The sequence below is a fragment of the Lycorma delicatula genome, chromosome 6, assembly GCF_047948215.1.
Source record: "Lycorma delicatula isolate Av1 chromosome 6, ASM4794821v1, whole genome shotgun sequence".
NCBI lineage: Eukaryota > Metazoa > Arthropoda > Insecta > Hemiptera > Fulgoridae > Lycorma > Lycorma delicatula.
In genome coordinates this window covers 16,054,192-16,072,949 of record NC_134460.1, presented here as the reverse complement: position 1 = coordinate 16,072,949, position 18,758 = coordinate 16,054,192, and the positions used below count along the sequence as shown (strand labels likewise).

At 30.9% G+C, this 18,758-nt stretch overlaps 1 protein-coding gene across 1 annotated transcript in view; it reads left to right on the top strand.

Annotated features, from left to right (window-relative positions):
* Positions 1-18,758, top strand: part of LOC142326652 (WD repeat and FYVE domain-containing protein 2-like) — a 44,299-nt gene that overhangs the window by 16,456 nt on the left and 9,085 nt on the right. The gene's annotated exons all lie outside the window — the stretch shown is intronic.

Below are 18,758 nucleotides of genomic sequence, written 5' to 3'. Positions count from 1 at the left end.
TTATAAAACCACTTAATTGAATCGATATGTCAAATCAGGATATTGTTTCTCAAGAGGCCTATAAGATTTAACACCTGTTGGTTCTTTACCCGGTTTTGGTATAATAATTATTTGTGAAATTGATGACCAATTCAAATAACAGCATTAAAAATTACAGTGACTAAACAAATTGCTTGTCGACGTAATGCTTGAAGAACCTGACCGGTGATTACATCATATCCCGGCACCTTTGTTGGTTGTACTTCATTGTTAATCACTGAAGAAACCTCCTGGATTGTAAAACGTTTAATTGGTAAGGACATTTGAAAAGAAGAAATTAAAAATTCTGGGAATTTTCCTAATTTCATTTGGATCCGATTCATTATTATTGGGCTGGAACACGCCTGAAAAGTGCTCAGCAAAGAAGTTCACCTTATCTTGAAAACTTGCCCACGCTCTGTTATTTCTATGGAGAGGAGGAATAAACTGCCAGGGTCTCTTGAATGTCTTTGTAACTTTCCATAAAGTATATTCAGAATTTTATCAGACAACTCATTAGCATTCCAGATTGCTATCTGAGATAGTTGTTCATTTTTTCTCAAGATGATTCATGAATAGTCCAATTATTCTATCCATCATATTTTCAAGCATTTGCTCAAATCTTTGAAACATATGGTACACGACATTTATGAGCCGATGAAAATGTTGGTTATCAATAGTTTTTTGATCATAGGGACTATTCATTTTAACTTTTTCAGCATAGGTAGACCAGAAATATTCACCCTATTATTATTGTTATCGCTAATATTACTATTATTATAATTATGAAAACCATTGTTACTAGAGTTCGTTACACAAACATCTCTTTTAATTCTCAAATTGTTATTACTGATGTTAGTATAATTATTACTATCAGTAGAATAGCTATTAGTTGCAATTCTGGAAGATAGGGCGGGTTTGGGAGAATAGACCTTAGTTTCTGTTGATAGATTTTACACCCTTTGTAACTTGCTGGGTGTTGATCGCCGCAGTTGATGCAGAAGGTTTGAACCTGTGGAGCCTTAGAACAGACTGTTGTGGCATGTTTTGCACCACAGTTTACACAACAGTGTAAACTGTTGTGTAAACTGCATAGATTTTTGGAATGCCCAAACCATTAGCAACGTTTGCATTGGATCACTTCTTTTTAACATCCAGAGCTTCAAATTTTACAATTGTATAGCTGAGAGATCTCACGTCAAAAATTTCTTTATTATTAGATTTGGGCTCCAAATCTATGAAATAAAGTGGCAGCAATTCCTTCGTTTGACAATGTAGAACGTTAGTAATGTTTCTAACCTCATGGCCTAACTTCATTAATTCATCAATGATTACTGATTTATCTTCCATGTGATGCATGCCTCACATGACCACTCTATATGCTCTTTCATGTTTAAGTTTATATGTATAGTGACTGACATTGATTTCTAGCATTTTTGACATAATAATTTTATGTATTTCAATATCAACTGGCAGAACTTTTACCGTATGGCTCGATTTCATTGTTGTCAATTTATATTTAATAACATTACAATTGGGAAATAATTGTGACAGAAAATTTTTCAATTCAGTTATTGCATTAACGCCTGTTGCAAAAATAGGCTCAAGTTTTAATACTTTTGCATGACAACCTTCGTTGTCAGCATTGTTTTCAAGAAGACTAAATTTATTTGATGTAGAAATGGCAAAAGTAGATGGACCAGCTGATTGTATGTGAATATTAGGTTCAGTATTATTTGTACATTGGCATTTTTTTGTCAATATAATTAAAAAAAAAGGAGATGATGTCTGATTTGAACAGATGTGTCTTCCCCTTCTAAGATCAAAATATTTCTTTAATTAAAATTTCATTTAGCTATAACTGGAACCAATGAAAATATACCATTTATGATATATCGTTGAAAAGCTCTCAATGGGGCTTATTACTACAGTTAAGAAAAAGTCCAAAATCCAAATTTTGGGCACTTTTGGTTCAGTCGATTGCAATCAAAAGGGGAGTTGCACTAGATAGTGTAACAATTATAAATCCAAAATTTCAACATCCTACAGCTAATTGTTTTTGAGCTATGCGAGATACATATGTACCTACATACAGACATCATGCCGAAACTAGTCAAAATGGATATTTCCATTGAAATATGAAAACTGAAATTTTTTGTGATCACAATATTTCCTTTATTTTGTATAAGGTAGTAAAAAGTGAGTCTTGAACGATGTTCTCTGGGCAGTTGCGTGAAGCTGGGGTTTAATAAACCCTAGCAGTACGACCACTTCAGCAGTATGTGCACGCTCTGCTGAAGTGGTCGTAAAATCACCGGTACTCATGGAGACCACATGGTAGTTCCAAATAAAAATCTTTTAGTGATTATTGGTCCACTTGAAAAAAACAACTAACCAGGGAGTTTGAAGAGACTTCGATTGGCGTCAGCTGAAGATCCATCTAATCAAATGGATACAAGAGATGTACCAGGTAAGTTAACAAATGTATGGTTTCTTGTAGTTAAATGCAACGAGGGAGGTAAATCCTTTGCAAAGGTTCCTCCCTTTCTAATAAATATATGCTTGATAACAGCCTGTGGGTCTCTGAAATCTGTTACAAAGCTTAGGATTGGTGCACAACTGACTGAATTATGTAGTGAAGACGAGTGCTGAAAACTCCTAGCACTATGTTAGAATACACTCCTAGAATACTAGGATATTTGATTGATATTTCAAAAACAAGCAAGCATGGTGTATGCAAGTAACAAAAAAAAGAAAAGAACAGTTATAATACTTTCCTGCATTTGCTATTTACTCTAACGTAGGGAAAAAATAATTATACATGAAAAAAGTTTCCTAAGATTTGTTTTCTGGTTTGGAGGTAATTATGATGAAGTTTTTTTGTAAAATTTATCATCTTGTATTTTAATAAACCAAAAAAAGACTTTTAAAGATTTCAAAAATTGGTATTTTTTATATTTTTTCTTCCAAAAACATTTTTTTGGATTCTTCTACGTTTACTGTATTAAATGGAAGAAACTAAAAAAAACCTACAAAAAAATGTACAACCTATAAAAAGTTATATAAGATTTCTTTTTTTAGGGATGGGGTGAATTATCTGTTAAAAAATATTCAGTAAATAAAAAGCTATCTGTTTGAATTTGGGGAAATTGTTTTTTAAATTGTAAGATATCATATATTGAGCTTAATAAGTGGAGTTATATTTGCAAAATTTGGTGTTAATTGACCCCCAAACCCCCTATCCAACCCTTGGATTTATTGACTCCAAAATGTTTACCCACAAATTGCCCCATATATACGAATTTCTGTACAAAAGTTCATCAAAATCAGTTTATTCAGTCAAACATATCTACTAATGCTAGGGGGTAATGTTCTACATATAAGCATTACCTGCTATTTTTTCTGTTTTGTTTTTTGGGATCCCTTGGTCAGAAAATGCAAAAAACTCAATATTTGTGCCAAAAAATCTGTGGCCAATTTGTAACAGATTTTATCTAAATAATGTTGAAACATGTGGTCTAGAGTCTGCTACTGTTTTGAGGAACAGAATGTTATACAATTTCTGTTTTTATTGCCTTAATATTTTAACTACTTTAAAAAGAATACGATTTGTATGAACAAACTACAGATAAAATATGCAGAGTAAGTAAACCATCAAAAGTTGTAAAAAAAATTAACAAATTATTCTTTTGTGCATTAATAATGCAACAATCGCTGTGTACCAAATTACTACCAAGAAATGATTTACAATTACAAAACAGAAACAACAAATATAAAAAGTATTTACATTTAACTCTGCATCGTGCGTTCACTGTAACATAACAGGGCACATCGCAAATTTTTGGACTTCATATCATTTCTTCAAAATTTCCAAAAGATTTAGATCAGCATGATTAAAGAACAAGGCAGATTTATTCTCAATAACATTAGTAATTACAGGTACTCATTTTTATTAAAAACATAATACAAGATTTTTTTATCTTGGGTATCTCAAAGAAATAAAATAGAAATATTTAGAGAAATAACTTGAATTTGTACATAAAACTAGACAAACAAATCATATAATTTTTACATTAGGCAACTCAAGGTACTAACATGTAAGTTATAAGTACAAAAAGTAAAAAATTAATTCTGTAAAATCAGGTCGCCAGAGATCATTCGTGAATCAAAGGATTCAAAAAGTGTTTCCCTAGTATATTCAATTTAATGATAAGTATTGCTACTAGTACTATCTGAATACCTTTATTTTATTTTAGATAAAAAGTTTCATGATTGTATGGTTTATTCAACTCCTGTTAATCAGGATCTGCTAATGGGATTCTGCAAGGATTCATCAAAAGGATTCATCTAATATGTATTAGATGTGATTAATTGCCTTTTTGTGAATCCAAATCTTACCTTACAAATACACAAATGTACAATCAAGAATATATCTCTTTAAATATTAGAGTTTATTTTTAAAATATCTGTGGATATATTTTAATTTTCTAGTTACCCAAATGGAAATGTACATCAATTTTATTATAGTTAGCAGATTTTCTCCAAGGAATGGGTTTATAAACCAGTTTATTTTAATCAACAGTTTATTTAATTGTACAATTGTACCTTCGCAGGTAAAATGGAGAGCAACATTATAAAAACATATGTTTCAGCCCAAACTAGGTATACTATTTTGGTGTAAATCTACAAATTTTCCTTCTGTAAATCTGTTTTATGATTTCTAATGATTATCTCACACCCAGAGTCAGTATTTTCCTAACTATTCCAGAAACAACTTTACCAATGGCCTCCAAATAATGAAGTGCTGCAGTTGACCTTATCAACCTTACCATTGTACTCTTATCCAGATGAAAAGAAATTTAAGATTAGGGAAGGCTGAGGTTGAAGAAAAGATATGATTAACACGCAAAGGCATTTCCTTAGGTTGGGATATTTATTGTTTTCTCCAGGACTGTATCTTCCCTTACAGGAATCCTAAAAGTAAGAAAGGTTTAACTTACTATCAGTATTTCTTCTTGCACCGACGTAATCAAAATCAGAATTCAGTTAAGGCCATAACTTACTTACCCTTTTTCACATATCATCTCATCATCACGTCATATTTTTCACAATCATCAAATTTCTTCCGTCGATCAAAGTCAGTTTAGTTTATACTTTTTCAGCCTAATTTCATCTTCATCTAATTTCCAACATTCTGCTTTACATCACCTTTTAAAAACATCACTAGTTTTTTCTGCTTGTATAGTTGTTATGCTTCTCTTTTGTAATTTATTACCCATCAAAGTTTAGAAAAAATTAACATATAATGTGCAGTATTTCCACATGAGGTGTCTAATGTAGAGCTGAAACTGCTCATAAAACATTGGAGGGGATAGAGTGCCATGACAGGTCACCATAGGTAGCAAGAAGCCAGTCAGAATCCATCTACAACCCTGCTCAACTGAGCTTTCTAAACTTTGATAAGTAATATTATTTACCATTATATTAATCAAAGAGGTAGTTTTATTTATTTCCTTAAGTACTAACACCCCAAATACATTTACAAATGAGAGATGAATCTGAAATGTATGAAATAATCCAGTTCTGATGAAGATAATTCAAAAAATTCTTTTCTATTCCAAAAATGTGATGTTTGATTAAAAACTGTTTACTTGAAAAAATCTGCTTTTGATACCTTTAGGTATTTAGGTTATTTATCTCATTTTTAGGAATAGCAAGTATATTTTATTGTTTCTTTTTTAAATTGTTATAAAGATTTGACAATTAAATAAAAATTATACGGTGTTAAAATAATAGAAACTGAATAATGGATATATAGAACTTATCGCATTCCATGAATTAAATTTGTATTTATACTTCATCTACTTGTTGCATGTTGATACCACCGAAGAAAATATTCTTTTAAGGAACCTTAATGAATTATTGTACAATTTTTGTAAACTACTTTCTTTACTTTTATCTTTAATTTTTTGGATGCTTTTGTGGGTAGCAAGTAAAGAACAATGTTTATTCCTACATATTTGATAAAAACTACAACCAAGTTGAGAACTATGTGTTCTCTCATTAGAACTATGAGTGTTCTAATGTGAGAACACCAGTAACTCCCAAAAGTATCATAGCCCTCCTCATGTGCAAGTCCTTGTCATGTACAACAAGCTCATTCCAGGCTTACTAACAGAATATTATTCTCTCCTTGATTATCGGTTTAAAATAAAAATCTACTATTCTTAACCGGGTAGTATTCAAAATTTTTAACAATAGTGTAACTTTTAACAATGATCCAGTACTTGTTTTCAATCTTTGACAACAATATCTTTATTCTACTATTTACCAAACATATACTTTCAAAAATCTTTTCCTGACATTTAAATTAATTTTTGATGTAAACAAATTATATTTCTTACTGAAGGCTCATTTAGCTTGTGCTATTCGGCATTTTATATCGCTCCTGCTTCGTCCATCTTCCCAAATAACAAAATTCTTCTACCTCCATAATCTTTTCTCCTCCTATTTTCACATTCAGTGGTCCATCTTTGTTATTTCTACTACATTTCATTACTTTTGTTTTGTTCTTGTTTATTTTCATGCAATAGTTCTTACGTAGGACTTAATCAATGCCGTTCATTGTTTCTTCTAAATCCTTTTTACTCTCGGCTGGAATTACTATATCATCAGCAAATCGTAGCATCCTTATCTTTTCACATTGTACTGTTACTCCGAATCTAAATTGTTCTTTAACATCATTAACTGCTAGTTCCATGTAAAGATTAAAAAGTAACGGAGACAGGGAACATCCTTGTCGGACTCCCTTTCTTATTACGGCTTCTTTCTTATGTTCTTCTGTTGTTACTGTTGCTGTTTGGTTTCTGTAAATGTTAGCAATTGTTCTTCTATCTCTGTATTTGAACCCTAATTTTTTTAAAATGCTGAACATTTTATTCCAGTCTACTTTATCAAATGCCTTTTCTAGGTCTATAAACGCCAAGTATGTCAGTTTGTTTTTCTTTAATCTTCCTTCTACTATTAATCTGAGGCCTAAAATTGCTTCCCTTGTCCCTATACTTTTCCTGAAACCAAATTGGTCTTCTCCTAGCACTTCCTCCACTCTCCCCTCAATTCTTCTGTATAGAATTCTAGTTAAGATTTTTGATGCACGACTAGTTAAACTAATTGTTCTGTATTCTTCACATTTATCTGCCCCTGCTTTCTTTGGTATCACTACTATAACACTTTTTTTGAAGTCTGGCGGAAATTCCCCTTTTTCATAAATATTACACACCAGTTTGTATTATCTATCAATCGCTTCGTCACCTGCACGGCGCAGTAATTCTACAGGTATTCCGTCTATTCCAGGAGCCTTTCTGCCATTTAAATCTTTTAATGCTCTCTTAAATTCACATCTCAGAATTGTTTCTCCCATTTCATCCTCCTCAACTTCCTCTATAACACCATTTTCTAATTCATTTCCTCCGTATAACTCTTCAATATATTCAACCCATCTATCGACTTTACCTTTCGTATTATATATTGGTGTACCATCTTTGTTTAACACATTATTAGATTTTTAATTTATGTACCCAAAAATTTTCCTTAACTTTCCTGTATGCCCGTCTATTTTACCAATGTTCATTTCTCTTTCCACTTCTGAACACTTTTCTATAATCCACTCTTCTTTCGCCAGTTTGCACTTCTTGTTTATAGCATTTCTTAATTGCCTATCGGCAATTAAGAAATTCCTTTTACTTTCTTCATCACTAGCATTCTTATATTTTCTACGTTCATCCATCAGCTGCAAATATCATCTGAAACCCAAGGTTTTCTACCAGTTCTATTTATTCCGCCTAAATTTGCTTCTGCTGATTTAACAATTTCTTTTTTAACATTCTCCCATTCTTCTTCTACATTTCTACCTTATCTTTTTTACTCAGACCTCTTGCGATGTCCTCCTGAAAAATCTTCTTTACCTCCTCTTCCTCAAGCTTCTCCTTTTACGTGTTTAATTGCTTCATCAATCTCTTCGTATACACACTTTACCTCATCATCATCATGGGCGCTTGTAGGCATATAGACGTTAACAATCATTGTCGGTTTAGGTTTTGATTTTATCCTTATTAAAATGATTCTATCGCTATGCATTTTGAAATACTCTACTCTCTTCCCTATCTTCTTGTTCATTATGAAACTTACTCCTGCCTGCCCATTATTTGAAGCTGAGTTAATTATTCTAAAATCACCTGACCAAAAGTCGCCTTCCTCTTCTCACCGAACCTCACTAATTCCTACTACATCCACATTTATCCTATCCATTTCCCTTTTTAAATTTTCTAGCCTACCAACCTTTTTTAAACTTCTAACATTCCACGCTCCGACTCATAGAATGTTATTTTTTAATTTTCTGGTGACCCCTTCCTTAGTAGTCCCCACCCGGAAATCCGAACGGGGGACTAGTTTACCTCCGGAATATTTTACCAAGGAAGGCGCCTCCATCATTGCTACATGAAAATGCAGAGAGCCACATTTTCTTGGAAAAAAAGCAGCTGTAGTTTTCCATTGCTTTCAGCTGGGCAGTACTCAGAGGACTGAGTGATGTTGATATGGCCGTTTAAATCATTGTGACTCACGCCCCTAACAACTACTGAAAGAGCTGCTGCCTTCTTTCAGGAATCATTCCTTAGTCTGGCTCTCAACAGATACCTCTCCGATATGGTTGCACCTTCAGTCCAGCTGCTCTGTATACCTGAGCACTCAAGCCCCCCCCTCACCAACGGCAAGGTCTCATGATTCATAGAGGAGGATTTTTTCGTAAGTTAATATAATTTTGTGAGTTGTTAATGTGTTTTCGCGTTTTTATTTATATAAAAGTGGTTTGGTGCTAAAAATAAGTTGGTCGAAACAAAAGATACATTGTAATGAGGCCTTAGTATTTGTTTAATGTAGTAGTACTTAAAGACTGTACTAGGTTTAATTTTTATCCATGGCAGCAATAATAGGCAATTTGTCTTATAAAATCGAAGTAACTACTTAATGAGTATTATTCTGTGTACTTAGACGATTAAAACTTAAAATCATTTAAAACAAAAAATGATTGACTTTTGTGATTGTTATAATTTAAGATAGTGTTTATTTATTTTAACGAAATATATGCCGATTTAGTATGTAGACAATAAAAAAAAAAATTATAAAAAACAATTTTATTTATCTGCTAATTTAATTTAATTGATAATTAAAAATTTGTGTAACTTTGTAAAAATCAAGGTAAAGTATTATAAAGGAATCTTTACAACAGCAAATTTTATAGTTCTCAAAAGTTGTATAAGTTACTGATTTTTTATTTAACAAAAAAAAAAAATATAACAGTATAACTACTATTTCTGATGGAAAATAACAATAAATGTTTTTATTCATATTTTATTTCTATTTGGCGATCTTAATAATGTTAGGATATTAATTCTTGGGCATTTGCGCTTAGAATCTGAGTGCTTAAACTAAGTTTACATTTTATTCAGTATAAGTTTAACTTATACTGTTAATTTCTTTTAAAGGAAGTAAAATTATGTTAGTTTCCTGAATTTAAATATGATTATGGTTATCTACCAAATTTATAAGGTTATGGTATTTCTATTTTTGCCTCCTAAGCTGCAGACTTTAAATACTATTAAATCAGACAACAAAAATGTTAATTTGAAAGTGTCAGGTAGCAATATATTGTTTGATCCTTGGTCGATGACAGAATTCATTTATTTATTTTTTTTAAATAATGATTTTTATTAGTTTAATAATAAAATAAATTTCAAAAAGCCAAATTTGATGTTTTTCTGAAAGTATAAAGATTTCCATCCATGTTTACTTATTTCTGTACACACTGAATAATTTTTTTGTTATTAACTTGTCCGTAACATCTATTATTTGTTATACAACCACACTTATTGAGTCTGCAAGCTGAGAAACCTCCAACAAGATGTGCTTTGAATCACCTTTATTAATACAGTAAAATTCTTATTTATGGGAATTTGGTCTGTCTAATTTTTTTTATGTGTTTTTTTTAAGCTGCATCACTAAATAGTTTTACTACCAAGCAAATATTTTCTTTTTAGAAGGAATGTTTTGGTTAAATTAAACAAAAGGTATACTTCATTATATAGAGAGTGCAGAGGAGTAATGCTATAATGGTCTGAAAATCAAAATGTTGAGAAAATTATTGTTACGAGACATGAAATTAGTATTTTTAGCTATTATTTTATTATTATTATTATTATTATTGGATAATTATAATAAAAATATTTATTAATAGTTGAATTAAATATTAATATACAGTTGAAGTTTATTATTTGTTATAAACAAGAGTTAAATGAATATAATTAATTTACCAATAACATGAAAAATGACGCATAAAAGTGAGTGTCCATAATATGTAACAAATGAGGTATTAAAGTTACATTAAGAGCATGTACTTGATATTGAAAATAATCACCTCTCTGTTCTTAAATAATTTTTATACTAATGAAAATTCTTAAGTAAAAAAAGGAATGATGGCACGCAATAGGTTTACATAATATTTAGCTATCCAGATATATAGACTGTTCATCATCAGGGGCTATTTTCTTAAATTCTGAAATAAGCTTATATCTTTCAGTAGAAATGGTATTTCAAAACACTTTAGCAGTATCAAGCTCTAGTTAACCTTTTTTTTTTTTACATATCTTGTAATTTTCCTAATCAGTTTCCTTTCCTTGGTACTAGCGCCTGTATATTTTTCATAGTTATCTGTCATAAAAATAAATTATACCGTTAAAAAATAAACAAAAAGCTAACTATAATATAAAAGAATATAGAAGAAAAAATAAACTAACTCGCTTTCATGCCAGACAAATATAACAATAAATAACATTAAAACAAAACAGAAGTAGGAGGAAGCTGACTTTACTAACTGAAAAGCAGTTGGACCTTCATCTTTCTTACTGACATTCACAGGTGTGGTGGTTGCCCATCTTTCTTTCCTTTAAATATATTATTAAAAAGGACTCTCATCTCTTTTCCCATTTCAAAATATAGAGAAAAATTCTACATTAAAACTTGCATATGACAAATATCTTTTAGTCGAGATCAAAAAGTGTACATTTACATTTTTCCCTTGTGGCCTTGAAACTAGTTATACTGAAAAAGGTTTGCAAATACGTTTATATCTTAAAAATAATGGATTTGCTTTTAGATTGAAAGAATGATTAGGAACTTCCAAAAATCAACAATTCTTTATTTGTTAGTAAGTGAATAATAAAATATTAGTTATCATTAATTATTTAGGATCAGTTCTTGTTTGAAATAACTTATGAGTTGAAGATAATGTATAGATTTGGGTGAAACTTTGTGATCGTCCAAGGATATCAGGTATGGGATGTCTGCGTATCGCTTGAAGAGATTTTTATGTAAGTAAAGTAAAAATTTATAAAAGTGGCTGACAGGAGGAAGGGTAGAAGAATCCTGTGTTTGTTATTAAAAAAATAAACTTAGCTGTCAAAGTTTCACTTGTGCAGTTTGTTCTATCTACTGATTTGAATTTCAGGATCTTCCTAACAATATTTATTGATTTATTGAACAAAAATTTTTCTTAAACAAATGTCTGTTATTTATTTTTCTAAAAACTACTTTACATCGATGTGAATTTTATAAACATTCATTTCAAAAATTTTAGTTTCAGTTTCAATCGATCATAATCAGCTATTTTGTTACTTTTCTTTTTTTTCATTTTATTTACGTAAATTGTTCATTTTGTTAATTATTAAAATTGAACTAAATAAATATTTGTTTATTTTTACATTTAATCTGTTACTACTTGGCTTATGAATGTCTGTAGTTAATAAGCCTACTGCTGTATAAACTTTGATATAATTTTAGTTATATAGATTTATGATTTAATTATTGTAGTAGTTATATTTAATTGAAAGATCTAATTTTTTTGTCTAATGTAAACAAGAAAGTAATGTTAAGAAGTACGGGATTAATTATATTAATTTGAATCGCCTTTTTTTATGCAGTTAAAAATATTGTAAAAATTACTGTTTTTAAAGGTATTATTTATATTTTTTCATTTCTTGTAGTTAGTATTGTGCTGATGATATCTACTGTTATCGGTCTTAATTATTGTTATTCGATTCTATTTGAATGGAATCACTTTAATGATCTTCTCAATGAATAGTTTATAGTTAGATCTGTTACTTCGACTGTTCACAAATTCTGGGATCGGAAAAATCATATGTTTGTCAAATCCTATTTGTTTTGTGTGGCTGTTTAATATCTGGAGGAATATACATTTTTTTATAGCATAAATCCTGTTTTGGGTGAAACTTTCTGATCGTCCAAGGATGTCTTGTATGGGATGTCTGTGCGTGACTTGAAGGGAATCTTAAGCTATCATCTATGAAAAGATTGTCTTTTCTGCATCCATCGACTCTTTTTCTTATTCTTAATTTTGTGTTCTGTTCATGTATGTTGGACCCTACTCTATCGTAGAGGTTGCTAGGACTTATGAAGCCGGTTCATTCTTAGTGTGATCTGGTGGAGAGGGGAACTGCTTGAGGACTAATTTAAGGGCTTGTTTAATTATTGTTTAGTATCTTGTGGCTCCACAAAAAACCAAATAGATAACATACTTATTTGGTAAAGCCAAATTTCAACTATAATTCAATTAAAAATACTGAATATATGATTTAGAAGTCATAGAATATATAGATTTATCTAATTAGATTCTAAGTTATATCAAGTTACGTTATAGATATATTACTATATGTTTCTGAGTTTTGTGGCTTTAATTTTATATTTATATTTCTTCTGAATAGAATACCACTTTTTTCTCATTTAGTCTTCCTATTTAAGTCTAATGAATTTTTTTAGCTTCTTCAATAAAAAATGTACAAGTACACTGATTACTTGTTCAGAATACAGCACATGTTTTTTGGTAACTATAACAGATTGTTATTGGAAAAATTGCGCTTGGTAAATCTTGTTAGAATTATCAATTCTTTTTAGTTTCAAAAATATTTAACTTCATAAATTGCATAGTCCTTTTATGTCAATGATAAGCTATTTTATGAAGAAAAATTTGTTTTCCTTTTTGATAAATAAGGTATTCAATTTTATTTTATAAAGAACCAACAAATAATACTATTAATTATCAAACTTAAAATAAAATAAATAAATGGAAAAAATATAGAATCATTTCAGTTAAAAGAAAATAATGAAGTCGCTTGATATATATAAACATGTTATTATGCAGTTAAACCATTACTAAAATAAATGTTTGCGGCTTATTTATATAGATGAATTTATTATAACAAATTAATCAAGCGATATAAATTGTAAAATTCAATAAAGTTATTTATGTTGGCCAATCATTTGAATTGATATTTTATTTCTTGTAGTTATTAATTTAAAAAATAAATTCTTTCTATGGATATTTTTATTATCGCAAACAGTTCTATTACTCCAGTTAGAAATTATAGCTACAGTGAAAACAAAGTGTAAAATGTGCACAACATTGTTGTAGAAAATAAAAATTATTTAAATGGTTACATTTTGAAATAAAAATACTGAAAAAGAAGTCTAAAGGATACATTTTAAAATACTTAATTCTCAAGTTAATAGCTGAACTGTACTAGAAATATTTTTCTCCTTCTTAAGAAATTGCTAAGTAATACAGGACACTCATTGTTGACTTAAGTAATATTAAGTAATAGAAAGCCATTAGAAAAAAATAATTGTTTTTAATTTTTCAGTTGGCATGTAAAATCCTTTTCCTTCTGAAACGTAACAATTATATTTAATTATATTAGATAGAAGTATTATTATATATTATAGAAGTAATTCCAGCAGTCGTGAAATTATAAAATTAATTGCAAGTTATTAGTTTACTTTTAAAGTAAATAAAAAAAAAAACTCCTGTATTAACCAGTAGCCAACATTAACCAAAAAAATATTAATAATTCAGTTTTTGTCAACAGAATTTAAATTATATGTTTTAAACTATCCCTTGAGTTTATATTACACTAACAAATTTTACACAGAGAAAAATTTACATTGGTTATTAGAATTAATTGTTTATGTTATTTGTAGATGTCATATCTATTTCCATTTTTATAACACACTGTAAATACATTTTGTAATATATAGTATGTTATACTATATATTATATGTTTATAGTATATAATATTACAAAAAGGTATATGTATATATATATATATATATATATATATATATATACATATACCTTTTTGTAAATATATGATAAAACTCAGCCAATATACAAGGGTTATCTTAGAAGGAAGTAACAGCTGTTAGATGCTCAACAGTGCACTGAATGCTCATAGACACATAACATCTGACTATTTCCCTTTTGTTATTTTTATTTATATTTATTGTTGTTCAATCAGCTATATTTTTTTTATTTTTTTATTTTTTTATTTGCTAGACTATTTATGTTTTTTTTTAGTTATACAATTACAATTTTTATTTCTTTTTGAAATTTCATTTATTCTTTACAATTTTTTGTTTGTTTATTTAGTTAACAGGTAATTAGGGTAGATAAGGATTTTTTAATCAAGCGGCTCAATCCCATCTATATCTCACATTGTTCGATGAGTATGACTCATTGGTGCTGTCAGTTTGCATGTCGGCAACTCTCTATCTATTTCATAATTTTTTTCTATTGTTAGTCCATGTTTGCAACATTGCTTTCAATATTCCACTGGCAGTTCAGAAACTTTTTCTCAGGAATTTCTTTTATATCATTTATATTTCTCCAATGAGAGACATTTTTGTTCGCTACCTGACTTTATGTTCGCTCAAACCAACTCAATTGGGTTAATTTCAGGACGTAAGTAGAAATTAATTAAATCCTGTCATAGTATGAATATGGGCAGGTATATGTTAGAAAAAAATAAAAGTATTAGATTTTACACAATGAAACAACGGATTATTTTATATTAACTGGAACCTATATACTGAGTTTGAGTCAGTACACGAACCCACTCTCTTTCTCACTCGCTCTCTCTTTTTCTTTAACTCGCCCCTTATTATTTGAAAATTACTTACCGTGCTATCCATACGGCGTTTGCTATTGCAAGCGTACACTAACATCCAAATTTCATAAGAATGAGTAAACGTCGTGTTACGTTGATGAACTTTTAGGTCGAGTATCCTGCACGCTTGTGTGGCTTGGAATTCAACCTCCTTCCACGATTGTTGATCGGCCAGGAAGAGCCCATCGTCAGCATAAGCCACTGCCGCTGAGCAACCTCAGTTGCAGAAGTGAATGAAATTGCACCACTCACAATAACGGACCCGACACACTGCCATGTATGTTAAAGCGATTGCTATAATGCAAACTTTCATCAAACAGTACACCAATGTACTTCTGAAGTTTTACTCGGCTGTTTACACAGGCTTTACAGTTAAAGTCTGTAAAGCCTGTTTACACAGGCTTTACAGTCGTGGGTTACGGTTCTATGATAATTTTTCTACCCCTTTTTGAAACATACACTTCGTTTTGGGCACACCCAAGAGTAGTATTATACAGCAGCAGCACGGCCATCATCGAACTCAAGACTTCCGGTTCAATAGAAGAGCTGCGAAAATTCCTGAAACTAGCTGCGAGAATATATCCCAGACATCGGTAATGGACAGACGCCCAGACTGAGAATTCGAAATATACAAAGAAGCTAGTTGTAGTTGCCGAAGATTTTGAGGTAAAGGTATATCTGACTTCCTCGATGTAAGTTAAACAGACATGACAGGAAGAGACGTCCTCTTGGGTCATCGTGTATGATATTGATGGACGTTTATTTGTGGAAGAGTTAATGTTTCTCATGCCGGATCGGATAACCCAAATGGCAGAGGCCGCCTTCAACCTCTATTGTCAATTGTTATTCATGATGGGTAGGCGTGAAGCAGAGCGTTACCATGTGTTCTTCCAGGTGAGTTCTGAACTATTGTAAGGCGTCCAGTCTGAGGATAAGTTGTTTACTGTCTTCTCTTCGTGTAAGGCCAAAGAATTTGTAGATGTTCATCGTTGCTAAAAGTGCGACCAGTTTCGACTCACAGCTGAACTATGTAAAATCTGGTGGTAGTGTGCTTCCATTTTGGTGATGGGAAAAATAAACGAGAGCAGTATCCGAAGTAGTCGGTGGGCCCGACATGTGTTAACTGCAGACGTCTTCAAAAATACCGTAGCAATCTATAAATAGTGAAACTTGAGCATGTTATAAGAGGTCTAACGTAAGGTATTACAGTTGAATATCGTAAGATGGTTAAAATTTGGCAATTAAATGGGTAGGGCGCTTACAATGCGCAGATTGAACTTGGCGAGATCGCCATAAGTAGGGGGTAGATGTTGCATTATTGCAGCATTCTATGTTGTTTAAAGGGTCATCAATATAAGACATCGTTTAGCTCAGAGAACCCCTCTATGATGGTTCTCAAAGGCCGTTTGATGGTGAGGGGGCGAGTCGGCGTATCGATGTCGCGAACACGAAAAATAGTCGATGAAAGGATGCATTTTAGCAACCATTTTATCAAACCGGACAGTGTGCTGCGTCCCTTATTGTAAGTGGTGGAATTTGATTCACTTCTGCAGTTAAGGTTGCTAAGTGGGTGTCGCATCGTGGCTTATACTGACTATCCAAAAGTCATCGACCAATTTGTAGCTGTAATTGGTGATATGAGGAAAAATAAATTAAGGTTTTTGTAGTATTTTTTTTTGTACTATTTTCCTTATTTATTTTATTTGGCTATTTCTTTACTTTTGAGAGTTATGAGCGAGTGTGGATTACGTTTCAGCGACCTCTCATTCTTTTAACCTATTTAGTTATTTCTTTCTTTCTCATACCTCTGTTTGTTGGTCTGAATTTATAATTTCTAGTGGTGAATTGATCACTACATGATCCATTTCAATACAGGGATTGGTTTTCATGATGATAAGTTTTATTAGGAGTACAGTTTTTTATGATGTTGACCCTAAAACTGGAAACTGTTATGTAATCTCAGAAACATAGTTCCTGCTCCATAAGTGGACATGACATATTTATATACAATGCTTGCTTATTCATTCTCATATTTTGAATTGGCAAGTTTTTCACTTCATGTTTTGGCCCATTGTACCTGATATGTGCCATATATATGCAACTGTATTTTTGGTTCACTAATGTAAGCCTGACATGGAATACTTGCTGTAATAAAGTGACACACCAAACCACAAACTGTATAATATGTTTTTGAACAATTACCATTTTTAGTGAAGTTGTCACCAAGATGACTGAAAACATTTTATTATAAAATTTAGTTCAGTTGTCATTACTAATGTTTTATATCTCAAATTAATATAAAGGACAGTTTCACAGCAGTGGGTGGTACAATAATTGATTGCTTGTAATTATTTGTCTCAGTTTTTATTGCATTTTTAAAACACAAGAGATATCTGCCAGAGTTGCTTTCTCAAAGAGTAATCACTTTACTGCCAGTCTTTGTGGTGAACACAATAAAGGTGTTACTTGTAGGGCTAAATAATGCCTGCATTTTATGAGAAAAACTTCTGTTGCCTAGTTTGGTGTGAGATGTTTGTTATTCTTGGGAATGACCAAGTAATTTTTTTAAGTGACTTGTGACTTATGTCAGGTTTCCTACAACCATTATGGTTTTATATATATATCTTAATACACCTATTCAAATTATTGATATATATTCATTTCAAACTCAACTTACAGGTTCTTTCGTTTCTTTCATTCATTACAGTACCATACCATTGTACACAGCAATCAACTGCCTATGAATTTCAGCCGGCTTAATGTTTTGATGGTTTAAAAAATGTGTGACTCCACGTATTTCAGTCAGTAGCAACATTGATTTTACAACTTATTTTATAACGTAAAAACTCACATGTAATCAAAGGTACTACAATGCGACAACTTACAGACAACATTGCAGTATGTACATTACTAGCGTGCCATGAATGACTCAGGTTCGCCAACCTTAAGGAGAGAAATTGCCCATTCCCATCGGTCTTTACTTTAGAGATATCCCTCGTAATAATATTTTATCAACAGCTGAATACATTAAGAGGCAACACTGAATATGTAGGATGAACTAAGTGAGGTACTTAAAGGTGTTACAAATCTCTCTTATTTAAAATCACCAATTATTTACAATCTTTCCTTGTAATTGAAAAAAAAAACAAAAAACAATACATGTTACTATTATCTTACCTTTACAATACCTTTCACTCTTTTGATAAATTAATGCTTCACTCCTGGGCTTTTCCCTAATGCTTAGTGATTTATAGAAGTTTCAGTTTGTTAGAAGGGTCTTCCAACTGATCCAGACATCCTTAAGGACAATCTTAAGGAGAGACATTTTCCAGCGGTCTTTACTTTAGAGATATCACTCCTATAATCATCTAGATTAAACTAATCAAGATAATCTATAATCATTAGATTAATGTTTGAAAAGTTAGAAAATTATGTGGAATAAGTAAACAAATGTTGTTTAAAATAAAAAGAATCTGACTGAGGGCAGTTTTCAATCTTCCGCAAAACAATAACAAAAAATAAACAAATACAAAATAAGTGAAAGAACTAAAACTGGTAAACAGTTTAGAAAACAGAATTTCATCATTTTTTCACAAAACACCATCAATGCACTTTACCCTAGAATGATATCACTTATAAAAGTTAAATTTATGTTTTATCAAAAAGAAA